Below are 13,857 nucleotides of genomic sequence, written 5' to 3'. Positions count from 1 at the left end.
CAAACACAGCCATTTGGACACACGCAGTTACCCAGAAGTCCAGGCACCCAGCAGCTAATACAGCCATTTGGACACATGCAGTTACCCAGAAGCCCTCGCACTCAGCAGCTAACACAGCCATTTGGACACATGCAGTTACCCAGAAACCCTGCCACCCAGCAGCTAACACAGTCATTTGGACACATGCAGTTACCCAGAAGCACTCGCACCCAGCAGCCAACACAGCCGTTTGGACACATGCAGTTCCCCAGAAACCCAGGCACCCAGCAGCCAACACAGCCATTTGGACACATGCAGTTACCCAGAAACCATCGCACACAGCAGCTTACACAGCCATTTGGACACATGCAGTTAACCAGAAGCCCTCGCACCCAACAGCTAACGTAGTCATTTGGAAACACGCAGTTACCCAGAAGCCCTGACACCCAGCAGCTAACACAGCCATTTGGACACATGCAGTTACGCAGAAACCCAGGCACCCAACAGGTAACACAGCCATTTGGACACATGCAGTTACCCAGAAGCCCTCGCACCCAGCAGCTAACACAGCCATTTGGACACATGCAGTTACCCAGAAGCCCTCGCACCCAGCAGCTGGCACAGCCGTTTGGACACATGCAGTTACCCAGAAGCCCTCGCACACAGCAGCTAGCACAGCCGTTTGGACACATGCAGTTACCCAGAAACCCAGGCACCCAGCAGCTAACACAGCCGTTTGGACGCACGCAGTTACCCAGAAACCCAGGCCCCCAGCAGCCAACACAGCCATTTGGACACATGCAGTTCCCCAGAAACCCAGGCACCCAGCAAGTAACACAGCCATATGGACGCATGCAGTTCCCCAGAAACCCTCGCACACCGCAGCTTACACAGCCATTTGGACACATGCAGTTACCCAGAAACCCAGGCACCCAGCAGCTAACACAGCCATTTGGACACATGCAGTTACCCAGAAGCCCTGGCACTGAGCAGCACACACAGCCATTTGGACACACGCAGTTACCCAGAAGCCCTGGCACTCAGCAGCACACACAGCCATTTGGACATATGCAGTTACCCAGAAACCCTGGCACTCAGCAGCACACACAGCCATTTGGACACATGCAGTTACCCAGAAACCCTGCAACCCAGCAGCAAACACAGCCATTTGGACACATGCAGTTACCCAGAACCCCTTGCACTCAGCAGCAGACACAGCCATTTGGACATATGCAGTTACCCCGCAACCCTGGCACCCAGCAGCTAACACAGCCATTTGGACACATGCAGTTACCCAGAAGCCCTGGCACTCAGCAGCAAACACAGCCATTTGGACACATGCAGTTACCCAGAAACCCTAGCACCCAGCAGCTACCACAGCCATTTGGACACATGCAGTTACCCAGAAGCCCTCGAACCCAAGAGCTAACACAGCCATTTGGACACATGCAGTTACCCAGAAGCCCTCGCACCCAGCAGCTAGCACAGCTGTTTGGACACTTGCAGTTTCCCAGAAACCCTGGCACCCAGCAGCTAACACAGACGTTTGGACACACGCAGTTACCCAGACACCCAGGCCCCCAGCAGCCAACACAGCCATTTGGACACATGCAGTTACCCAGAATCCATCGCACACCGCAGCTTACACAGCCATTTGGACACATGCAGTTACCCAGAAACCCTAGCACCCAGCAGCTAACACAGCCATTTGGACACATGCAGTTACCCCGAAAACCCTGGCACCCAGCAGCTAACACAGCCATTTGGACACACGCAGTAACCCAGAAGCCCTCGCACCCAACACCTAACACAGCCGTTTGGAAACATGCAGTTACCCAGAAGCCTTGGCACTCAGCAGCAAACACAGCCATTTGGACACATGCAGTTACCCAGAAGCCCTCGCACCCAGCAGCTAACACAGCCATTTGGACACATGCAGTTACCCAGACGCCCTCGCACCCAGCAGCTAACACAGCCATTTGGACACATGCAGTTACCCAGAAGTCCTCGCACCCAGCAGCTAACACAGCCATTTGGACACATGCAGTTACCCAGACGCCCTCGCACCCAGCAGCTAACACAGCCATTTGGACACATGCAGTTACCCAGAAGTCCTCGCACCCAGCAGCTAACACAGCCATTTGGACACATGCAGTTACCCATAAGCCCACGCACCCAACAGCTAACACAGCCATTTGGACACATGCAGTTAACCAGAAACCCAGGCACCCATCAGCTAACGCAGCCATTTGGACACATGCAGTTACCCAGAAACCATCGCACACCGCAGCGTACACAGCCATTTGGACACATGCAGTTAACCAGAAACCCAGGCACCCATCAGCTAACGCAGCCATTTGGACACATGCAGTTACCCAGAAGCCGTGGCACTCAGCAGCACACACAGCCATTTGGACACACGCAGTTACCCAGAAACCCGGGACCCAGCAGCTAACACAGCCATTTGGACACATGCAGTTACCCAGAAACCCTGCCACCCAGCAGCTAACACAGCCATTTGGACACATGCAGTTACCCAGAAACCCAGGCACCCAGCAGCTAACACAGCAGTTTGGACACCTGCAGTTACGCAGAATGCCTGGCACCCAGCAGCTAACACAGCCATTTGGACACATGCAGTTCTCCAGAAACCCAGGCACCCAGCAGCCAACACAGCCATTTGGACACATGCAGTTACCCAGAAACCCAGGCACCCAGCAGCTAACACAGCCATTTGGACACACGCAGTTCCCCAGAAGCCCTGGCACTCAGCAGCTAACACAGCCATTTGGACACATTCAATATCCCAGAAACCCAGGCACCCAGCAGCTAACACAGCCATTTGGACACATGCAGTTACCCAGAAACCATCGCACACAGCAGCCTACACAGCCATTTGGACACATGCAGTTAACCAGAAGCCCTCGCACCCAACAGCTAACGTAGCCATTTGGAAACATGCAGTTACCCAGAAGCCCTGACACCCAGCAGCTAACACAGTCATTTGGACACATGCAGTTACCCAGAAACCCTGGCACCCAGCAGCTAACACAGCCATTTGGACACACGCAGTTACCCAGAAGTCCAGGCACCCAGCAGCTAATATAGCCATTTGGACACATGCAGTTCCCCAGAAGCCCTCGCACCCAGCAGCTATCACAGCCATTTGGACACATGCAGTTACCCAGAAGCCCTCGCACCCAGCAGCTTAAACAGCCATTTGGTCACATGCAGTTACCCAGAAACCCTGGCACCCAGCATGTAACACAGCCATTTGGACACATGCAGTTACCCAGAAGCCCTCGCACATTGCAGCTAACACAGCCATTTGGACACATGCAGTTACTCAGAAACCCAGGCACCCAGCAAGTAACACAGCCATAAGGACACATTCAGTTACACAGAAACCCTGGCACCCAGCAGGTAACACAGCCATTTGGGCACATGCAGTTACCCAGAAACCCTGCCACCCAGCAGCAAACACAGCCATTTGGACACATGCAGTTACCCAGAAGCCCTGGCACTCAGCAGCACACACAGCCATTTGGAAATATGCAGTTACCCAGAAAGCCTGGCACCCAGCAGCTAACACAGCCATTTGGATACATGCAGTTACCCAGAAGCCCTGGCACTCAGCAGCAAACACAGCCATTTGGACACACGCAGTTACCCAGAAGTCCAGGCACCCAGCAGCTAATACAGACATTTGGACACATGCAGTTACCCAGAAGCCCTCGCACTCAGCAGCTAACACAGCCATTTGGACACATGCAGTTACCCAGAAACCCTGCCACCCAGCAGCTAACACAGTCATTTGGACACATGCAGTTACCCAGAAGCACTCGCACCCAGCAGCCAACACAGCCGTTTGGACACATGCAGTTCCCCAGAAACCCAGGCACCCAGCAGCCAACACAGCCATTTGGACACATGCAGTTACCCAGAAACCATCGCACACAGCAGCTTACACAGCCATTTGGACACATGCAGTTAACCAGAAGGCCTCGCACCCAACAGCTAACGTAGTCATTTGGAAACACGCAGTTACCCAGAAGCCCTGACACCCAGCAGCTAACACAGCCATTTGGACACATGCAGTTACGCAGAAACCCAGGCACCCAACAGGTAACACAGCCATTTGGACACTTGCAGTTTCCCAGAAACCCTGGCACCCAGCAGCTAACACAGACGTTTGGACACACGCAGTTACCCAGAAACCCAGGCCCCCAGCAGCCAACACAGCCATTTGGACACATGCAGTTACCCAGAATCCATCGCACACCGCAGCTTACACAGCCATTTGGACACATGCAGTTACCCAGAAACCCAGGCACCCAGCAGCTAACGCAGCCATTTGGACACATGCAGTTACCCAGAAGCCCTGGCGATCAGCAGCAAACACAGCCATTTGAACACATGCAGTTACCCAGAAACCCTAGCACCCAGCAGCTAACACAGCCATTTGGACACATGCAGTTACCCCGAAAACCCTGGCACCCAGCAGCTAACACAGCCATTTGGACACACGCAGTAACCCAGAAGCCCTCGCACCCAACACCTAACACAGCCGTTTGGAAACATGCAGTTACCCAGAAGCCCTGGCACTCAGCAGCAAACACAGCCATTTGGACACATGCAGTTACCCAGAAGCCCTCGCACCCAGCAGCTAACACAGCCATTTGGACACATGCAGTTACCCAGACGCCCTCGCACCCAGCAGCTAACACAGCCATTTGGACACATGCAGTTACCCAGAAGTCCTCGCACCCAGCAGCTAACACAGCCATTTGGACACATGCAGTTACCCAGACGCCCTCGCACCCAGCAGCTAACACAGCCATTTGGACACATGCAGTTACCCAGAAGTCCTCGCACCCAGCAGCTAACACAGCCATTTGGACACATGCAGTTACCCATAAGCCCACGCACCCAACAGCTAACACAGCCATTTGGACACATGCAGTTACCTAGAAGCCCTCGCACCCAGCAGCGAGCACAGCCGTTTGGACACACGAAGTTACCCAGAAACCCAGGCCCCCAGCAGCCAACACAGCCATTTGGACACATGCAGTTACCCAGAAGCCCTCGCACCCAGCAGCTAACACAGCCATTTGGACACATGCAGTTACCCAGAAACCCAGGCACCCAGCAGCTAACACAGCCGTTTGGACACACGCAGTTACACAGAAACCCAGGCACCCGGCAGGTAACACAGCCATTTGGACACATGCAGTTACCCAGAAGCCCTGGCACTCAGCAGCACACACAGCCAATTGGACACACGCAGTTACCCAGAAGCCCTGGCACTCAGCAGCACACACAGCCATTTGGCCATATGCAGTTACCCAGAAAACCTGGCACCCAGCAGGTAACACAGCCATTTGGACACATGCAGTTACCCAGAAACCCTGCCACCCAGCAGCAAACACAGCCATTTGGACACATGCAGTTACCCAGAAGCCCTGTCACTCAGCAGTTCACACAGCCATTTGGACATATGCAGTTACCCAGAAACCCTTGCACCCAGCAGCCAACACAGCCATTTGGACACATGCAGTTACCCAGAAACCATCGCACACCGCAGCTTACACAGCCATTTGGACACATGCAGTTAACCAGAAGCCCTCGCACCCAACAGCTAACGTAGCCATTTGGACACATGCAGTTACCCAGAAGCCTGACACCCAGCAGCTAATACAGCCATTTGGACACATGCAGTTACCCAGAAACCATCGCACCCAGCAGGTAACACAGCCATTTGGACGCATGCAGTTACCCAGAAACCATCGCACACCGCTGCTTACACAGCCATTTGGACACATGCAGTTAACCAGAAGCCCTCGCACCCAACAGCTAACGTAGCCATTTGGACACATGCGGTTACCAAGAAGCCCTCGCACCCAACACCTAACACAGCCGTTTGGACACATGCAGTTACCCAGAAGCCCTGGCACCCAGCAGCTAACACAGTTGTTTGGACACATGCAGTTACCCAGAAGCCCTGACACCCAGCCGCTAACACAGCCATTTGGACACATGCAGTTAACCAGAAGCCCTCGCACCCAGCAGCTGACACAGCCATTTGGACACATGCAGTTACCCAGAAGCCCTCGCACACCGCAGCTTACTCAGCCATTTGGACACATGCAGTTAACCAGAAGCCCTCGCACCCAGCAGCTAACACAGCCATTTGGACACATGCAGTTACCCAGAAACCCAGGCATCAAGCAGCTAACGCAGCCATTTGGACACATGCAGTTACCCAGAAGCCCTGGCACTCAGCAGCACACACAGCCATTTGGACATAGGCAGTTACCCAGAAATTCTGGCACCCAGCAGGTAACACAGCCATTTGGGCACATGCAGTTACCCAGAAGCCCTGGCACTCGGCAGCAAACACAGCCATTTGGACACATGCAGTTACCCAGAAACCCTAGCACCCAGCAGCTAACACAGCCATTTGGACACACGCAGTTACCCAGAAGTCCAGGCACCCAGCAGCTAATACAGCCATTTGGACACATGCAGTTCCCCAGAAACCCTCGCACCCAGCAGCTAACACAGCCATTTGGACACATGCAGTTACCCAGAAGCCCTCGCACCCAGCAGCTAACACAGCTGTTTGGACTCACACAGTTACCCAGAAACCCAGGCCCCCAGCAGCTAACACAGCCATTTGGACACATGCATTTACCCAGAAACCCTGGCACCCTGCAGCTAACACAGCCATTTGGACACATGCATTTACCCAGAAACCCTGGCTCCCAGCAGCTAATACAACCATTTGGACTCAGATAGTTGCCCAGAAGCCCTGGCACCCAGCAGCTAACATAGCCATTTGTACACATGCAGTTACCCAGAACCCCTGGCACCCAGCAGCTAACACAGCTGTTTGGACACATGCAGTTTGCTGCAAAAAGCAATATCAATCCCGCTCACTAAACCTTCGCTTCCAGCCACGACACTCTTTATTCCTCCTCCTCATCAGTGACTTCCTGTACCAGGGTGCCATGTTCAGTGCCCTCCTCCTCTGTCTCCCCACATCCAGACAAGCAGAAATAATCTGCTATCTGAAGGAAGGTTACAAACCCCTGCAGTGCTGTCCCCTGCTCTCCCCACCTGTCTAATTCACAGTCACACTCTCTCTCCTTGAACACTGACCAAATCAGAAGATCCAATCCCATGAGCTGTGACTGCCACCAGGGACCACCACCTTTCCCCCTCCAACTCCACGATGTGTCATAGAGCCGCTGTGCAGCCTCCAACTCATAAACTCGGTTCCAAAACTCATTGAACCTCAAACACAAACAGGTTTGATCCAAATCTGCCCCAGTAACCGTGACTCCCCAAATACTGCAATTGTGACGCATTACTCACTCTGCCATTCAGCCGTGTCACCAAAGGGCGGGGTAGGTACTAATTGAGGCAGGTTTTCTTAAAAAAGGTGCTGCTCGAGAGAAAAAAAAACACCCCCACGCCACCCTTTGGTACCCCTCTGTCACATTCTGGCACCATCATACCAAAACAACTCATCACTTCATGGATATCCAGAACTGACCAAGAACCAAGGTGCAGCACCATCTTTATAAAGATACTGTGCAGCCAGACAAAGGGTTGTCAGTCTGGAGCTGCCCTGCATGGTTCCTGACACTGGCCCTGGACGTCTCAGATACTGGAAAATATGTGCCTCTCCTTGTGGGCAGGGACATGGAGATGCCGCTGATGGGGATGGGTTGATGAGGCCAGCAGAGGATGCCATTCTACTGGAACCATGCCAACCTGGGTTACCATTCAGGCCAGTGTAGCCCCAACCATCTGAAGGAATGCGCAGAATGATGAGAGAAGATCAGTGACCTTCTCCACTCTGCCAGGGAAAGGGCCACGAGCTTCTCATTGATACCTCACACTCCCGCCACCTCTGTTACTGTACCCACCATTTCCTCCAACACCTTCCCCTCTCACTCTCACCCTCATTAACATCTGACCCTGACTAACCCTGAATCTCTTCTGCACAGCCTACCCACCCCCTCAGGACATCACCCCAGATGCACTGAAAGTAACAGGGTGCTCCCAACCTTTCTCTCCCTCACCCACTGGGTACAGAGTGTCCAGCTCTGATCACATTGAGCAGCTGACTGACCATGTCCAAGCCCCTGTAAAGGGATTGTTTTGCAGTTTGTTTCCATCGTGATTAGCCACTGAAGTGTGAGTCTGTAGATATTCTTCAACATCTAAACGACGTTTGAAGGAAAAAATGGAAAAAAAAACATTTCAATACAAAAAACAAAGCCAAATTTTAAACTGATCCTCCTCACTGTCCTTTCACTGTGAGTCAATTCCAGTGAAATTTCACTTTTATCTCAATTCTTTAAGTTTTTAAATTAACAGATTGCTCCCAGCTTCTTGCCCTCAGACTGCAGAGACATTTTCACGATGCCTTTCCAGGTTCACTAGCACAAACATTTCACAATACGGTTCACAATGTTCTTCATGAGAAAACACATGAACTGACTGACCATGTAATGCTGGTGCAGAGTATAATCTTTTGTGCACCGTGACACCTTGTGTGTGGGATGGGAATCGGGTAACAGCGAACAGGAACTCACTCTATAAAAGAAACTGTGTTCAATTCATATTGCACATTCCAGAGAAATGGCTTTTATTAACTGAGCATTATTGAGAAACCACCTGTATACTCATCATGTGTAATATGAGGGAAAGGCCGAAGGAAGACCCTATTTTGTGACTGAACAGATTGGATGTTGAAGTTAAAACAGATGATGAAATAGACCTCTCCCTTGTTTTGGCAAAATCCAAGCATGTCAGACAAAAATCTGTGAACAAGCAGCAGCTGTGAGTGTTACCAAGGCAGGTATCCATGAGAATGGAATTGATAGTATTTCTCCAACAGTTCCATCCCTGTGTAGGGAGACAGAGTTGGTGTGTAATGTCACCAATGAGCTGGAAGCGGTAGATGAAGGAGTCTGTTCTTTAGGTACAGTAAGGGAGGAGATCAAGTGCCTTTCCACCATTAAAGTGAAAGAAGCCCTGTGTGAAAATTGGGTTGTACTGACGAAGCATTTCCATAACAGGTATGAGGACAGCATTCCTTACATTCGACGGAATTTAATACTGAAAGAAAGCGTGCTCTTGAGTTTATCACCAGTTTTGCTTCTCGGAGTAGTTCAAGGGGCTCTGCCAACTGCACCATGTTGTCTTTCCAGGACTTATCACTGAAGATCATTGCATCATCTAAATGGACTGCACAGTTTGTTAACCCAGCCACAATTCTATTCATGTGTCTTTGGAATGTGATGGGTGCATTCTATATTTCAAACGGCATCTTATCTTTAAATTTGGGGTTACAAATGCATAAGTTTCTTTCGCAGTCTCTGATAAAGGTTACTGACACTAACCACGCATCTTGGTGAGGTAACTGGCTTGTCCGACTTTCTCAATACAGTCCTCCAATCTAGAAATTGGATATGAGCCTGATTTTGTAACGGCATTGACCTTCCGATAATCCACACAGAATCATTGAGTGTGGTCCTGTTTAGGAACTAAGGCTATCAGCGAACTCGACTCATTCAAGCTCGGTTCGATGATGATCTCATCGAGCATGGCCTCCACCTCCATCTAGACTTGTCTAGCTTTGAAAGGATTAAGTTGATAAGGGTGTTATCTTATCGGAGCAATATTCCCTACATTTGCTTCCTGTACATTTGCATTAGTCCTAACCATCTGATTCTTACATGTGTCCTTGTACTCTTTTAAAATAGATATTAAAATCTATTTTGAGACACCTAAAAATCCACATCGTCTGGATTTGATTCCTAACTTTGCAGGGCAGGAACTAACACCTATTTCTCCAGTTCTTTCTCAAATATAATACGGTTTCAACATCACATGACATACACGATACTTTTTTTAATTCTACCTGACATCTTTAGTAAATAGTTCACCTGTCTCAACCTTTTCTCAACCTGATAGGGACCACTAAACCTGGCTTTGAAGGGATCTCCTGTCATTGGTAACAGTACTAACAAGTCATCCCTTCGGGAAAACGTCTGAGTCTCAGAGGTTTTATCTGCCATCTTCTTCATTCTACATTGTTCCCTCTTTAGGTGTTTAGTTAACTCACATACTCAATTTAATCTCTCCCTCACCTCTGATACATAATCCAAGCGTGAGACCTCAGACTGTGGTCCTGTCAATTTCTCTGTAATTAATTTCAAAGGGCCTCTCACTTCATGTCCAAATATTAATTCAAAGGGAGGAAACGTAGTAGGTTTGTTTGGGCCATCTCTAATGGAAAACAACAGAAATGGGACACCTTTATCCCAATTATTGGCATAATCCTGACAGTATGTTCTCAGCACGGTCTTCAGGGTCTAATGCCACCTTTCTAAAGCTCCCTGTGATTCAGGGTGGTACACACTAGATTGAAGGTGCTGTGTGCCTAAGATAACCGTTACCTCCTTCAACACCGTGACAGTAATGTTAGACCCTTGGTCTGACTGAATCTCTCTGGGTAGCCCATACCACATGAAGAAAGGCACTAACTCCTCTCCCAACCTTTTTTGCCTTAATACTCTATGATGGAATTGCCGCCAGAAATCTGGTTATGGTTCGCATTATTCAAAGTTTGTGAGAAGATTTTTAGCTCGGGTGCTGGTTGTTGTGGTTGTGTTCGCCGAGCTGGGAATTTGTGTTGCAGACGTTTCGTCCCCTGTCCACGTGGCTTCCTCAGAGCTTGGGAGCTTCCTGTGAAGCGCTTCTGTGATGTTTCCTCCGCCATTTATAGTGATTTGTATCTGTCGCTTCTGGTTGTCAGTTCCAGCTGTCCGCTGCAGTGGCCGGTATTATGGTTAACAAGTACTGGTTCCGACTTCTAGTTGTCGGGCGGTGTGAGGGGGGTTGGGGGGGGGGTGAATGGGGAGGTGGAACCTGCACAATCAACTATGTCAGACGTGAAAGATTCTTTGACTGCGGGAATTGGCAACAAAGGCGCTGGTTTTATTCCAAACTGTGGCTGACCCACCATTTGGCATGTACAGCAAAGATTAACCACATCATTGTGTTTCCAGGTGAAGAGAAATGTATTTGGACCTTAGCCTGCATCTTCCATTCACCTAGGTGACCTCCTACAGGTAGTTCATGTGTGACCTGGAACACTTCCTGTCTGTATGCTATCGGCAACACAATCTGGTGCACGTTTGTCCATCTCTCCTCTGCACAAACCTGCCGTGGTCTCCAATTTTGACTTAGGATTCCACCTTTAAGATAATAACCCTCATGAATATCCTCTGCCTCCTTTTCTGATTATGCATCAACATGTATATTTTTAATTGCCTCGTCAGTCTGTTGTAAGACCACTAGCCTTTCAGAACTAAACACTTCTGCACGACCCTCTGCCTCTTCAGGTTTTTCCTGCACCATTATGTCAAACAGGATGTCCACTAACTGAACCTCAGCTTCTTCATCTTGCTCTTTAGTTTTTGCTTCATGCTATGACTTTTATGATAGTGGGATCTTGTTACTACACGGTCTTGGAAAATACCAGGGTATTTTTCTTTTAACTGCTCAGTTCTCTAGTCTTCCTTGGGCTTCTCCACAGCAAGGAGTATCATTCCCACCTTGGATCCTGCTGAATCACTCTCAAGAACAAAATGGATTCCGGGAACTGACAATCTGTCAATCACTCCCACTCCAACCTGATCTTACATAGGGGATACATTTCTGTCCATCTATCCCACAAATTACCACTCTCTTATGTAACAGATCAGAAAGTGTGCAAATACGTTAATCTCTTACTGTTAGAGATCGGTTAGATTCTATATCTTTCAAAATGATAACTTCTTGACCAACCCACAATTCCTCGGACCACTCCATCTATCTCGCTGCTTTTTCAAATGAAATAAATAATATCTCATTATCTTTCTCATCAAAATGTGGCAGTGTTGTAACACTTTTGTATTGAATCTGTCTTCATCTCGATCCTGTTAACTTGACTTTCCTGACTAAGTCACAAACTCTGAGATTCAAATTCTCTCTCCTTTTCTCTTTCTTTTTTCTCTCTTTCTTTCCCCCTTTCTTCTCTCTCTCTCTCTTTGCTCAATAAGAACCTTCTCTCCCTTTCTTTTTCCCTGTCTCTCTTTCATTTTCCTCTCTCTTTTTCTTCTCTTTCTCTTTCTTTCTCCTGTGATTTATCTTCTAACTCCATCTTTCTCAGTTATAATTCAAGTTTTTCAATCTCTACGACACTTGTCTATTTCTCTGACACACCTAACTCCCATACAATTTCAGCTTTCTTTATGCACCTAGTTAGAGCCAATTCGAAACTATTTGCTAATTTTGAAAGTATGCCCTTCTACTGACTTTCTAAATATTTTTGGCAAATTTGGGAATCATCTTCAAACCCCAGACCCTCTTTAGCAATCTTAAGAGCCATTTTTCTCACTTGTAACTTAACCAACCACAAGTAACCGAAATTAAACAAATTGCCTCACTTAACGTTTTATTTAAAGTTCTAGGACACTAATCGGCAAGTGTTTAAATCTGCTGGGACCTTTTGTACCCCAAATCTGTACAAATCTGTCCAAATCTCAGTCAGGATCTGTCTAAACTTGCACAAATCCCAGACAAGCCCCCAAGCTGTTACGACATGAGGTAAACCCTTGTGCAAATTAAACCAAACACCCTGAAAAGCTCACTTCGACTCGTAATCCATTAAAGTATGACAGAGAACTCCCAAATTCTAGTATTTAAAGCAAGAATTAAGGATGTCTTCTTAATTCTGAAAGTGAACATTAGACAATAACTATTTGCAACTCTTGTTGAGGTAGATAGCAAATTTTAGGAATGACCAGGAAAGACAAAGACTTCCACAAGATGATAAGCCTTTACCTGTAAACAAAAGCTGTCGCCATCTGAGCAGACAACCCTGAAAGCGCCCTAACAGCGCGGGTACTCTCATGATTATGTTGTTCTAAAAGCCACGCCCTCTCCCTGTTACATTAGCATCAAGCGGTTTCCTTGACTATCATTGAAAGTGAGATTTCTTGGGTTATAGATTCAATGTTGGAGAATTCCAGGGTAATTCATTTCCTGACTATACTCCGTTGCTACCACCACTGGTGGCACTGTCCTGTCAGTGGGACAGAATATACCCAGGGATGGTGATGTTCCTTCATGAAACATTACCTATTAGGTCTGATTTTCTGAGTAAGATGGTGTCAGACTATTTCCTGATGGAGAAAGTAAGCAATTAAAATGGCATTGGAATAGTGAATAACTGGTTATAAAGCTGAATGAAAGGCACTCTGTCTCAATGTGTGTTGTTTTCTCAAAACGGATTGAGGAATTCATTGCATGCATCGAGGTAAAAGGATATGATTGAATGAGGTGAGACAGACATGGTGACAGGGTAACCGATGCTGGGAACTCAATAGCCAGAATATTTTACTGCTGAGATTATTACACAAAATGGAAAAGGAGGTGTGGGAGCTCTCTGAATAAGGGCGATCATCTGCATGATCGTAAGAGATAATCTTCCATCAAGTGATTCGGATATTGCCTTGATCTTATTGGTTTTCTTTACAAAGTGAGAGTTAACATGGAACAGAAAACATAGAACGCTACAGCACAGTACAGGCCCTTCAGCCCTCGAAGCTGCACCGACCTGTGATATTAATCTGATGCCAATCTAAACGACACCGTTACATTATTATTCATGTGTATGTCCAATGCCCATTCAAATGCCCTTAACATCGCTCATCTACTATTGTTGCAGGCAGGCATTCCACATCCCTCTTCCTCTCTGATTAAACAAACAACTCTGATACCTGCCCTAAATCTATCACCCCTCATTTTAAAGCT

The sequence above is a fragment of the Hemiscyllium ocellatum genome, chromosome 45, assembly GCF_020745735.1.
Source record: "Hemiscyllium ocellatum isolate sHemOce1 chromosome 45, sHemOce1.pat.X.cur, whole genome shotgun sequence".
In the NCBI taxonomy this organism is placed as follows: Eukaryota; Metazoa; Chordata; class Chondrichthyes; order Orectolobiformes; family Hemiscylliidae; genus Hemiscyllium; species Hemiscyllium ocellatum.
This window is presented reverse-complemented; position numbering follows the sequence as displayed.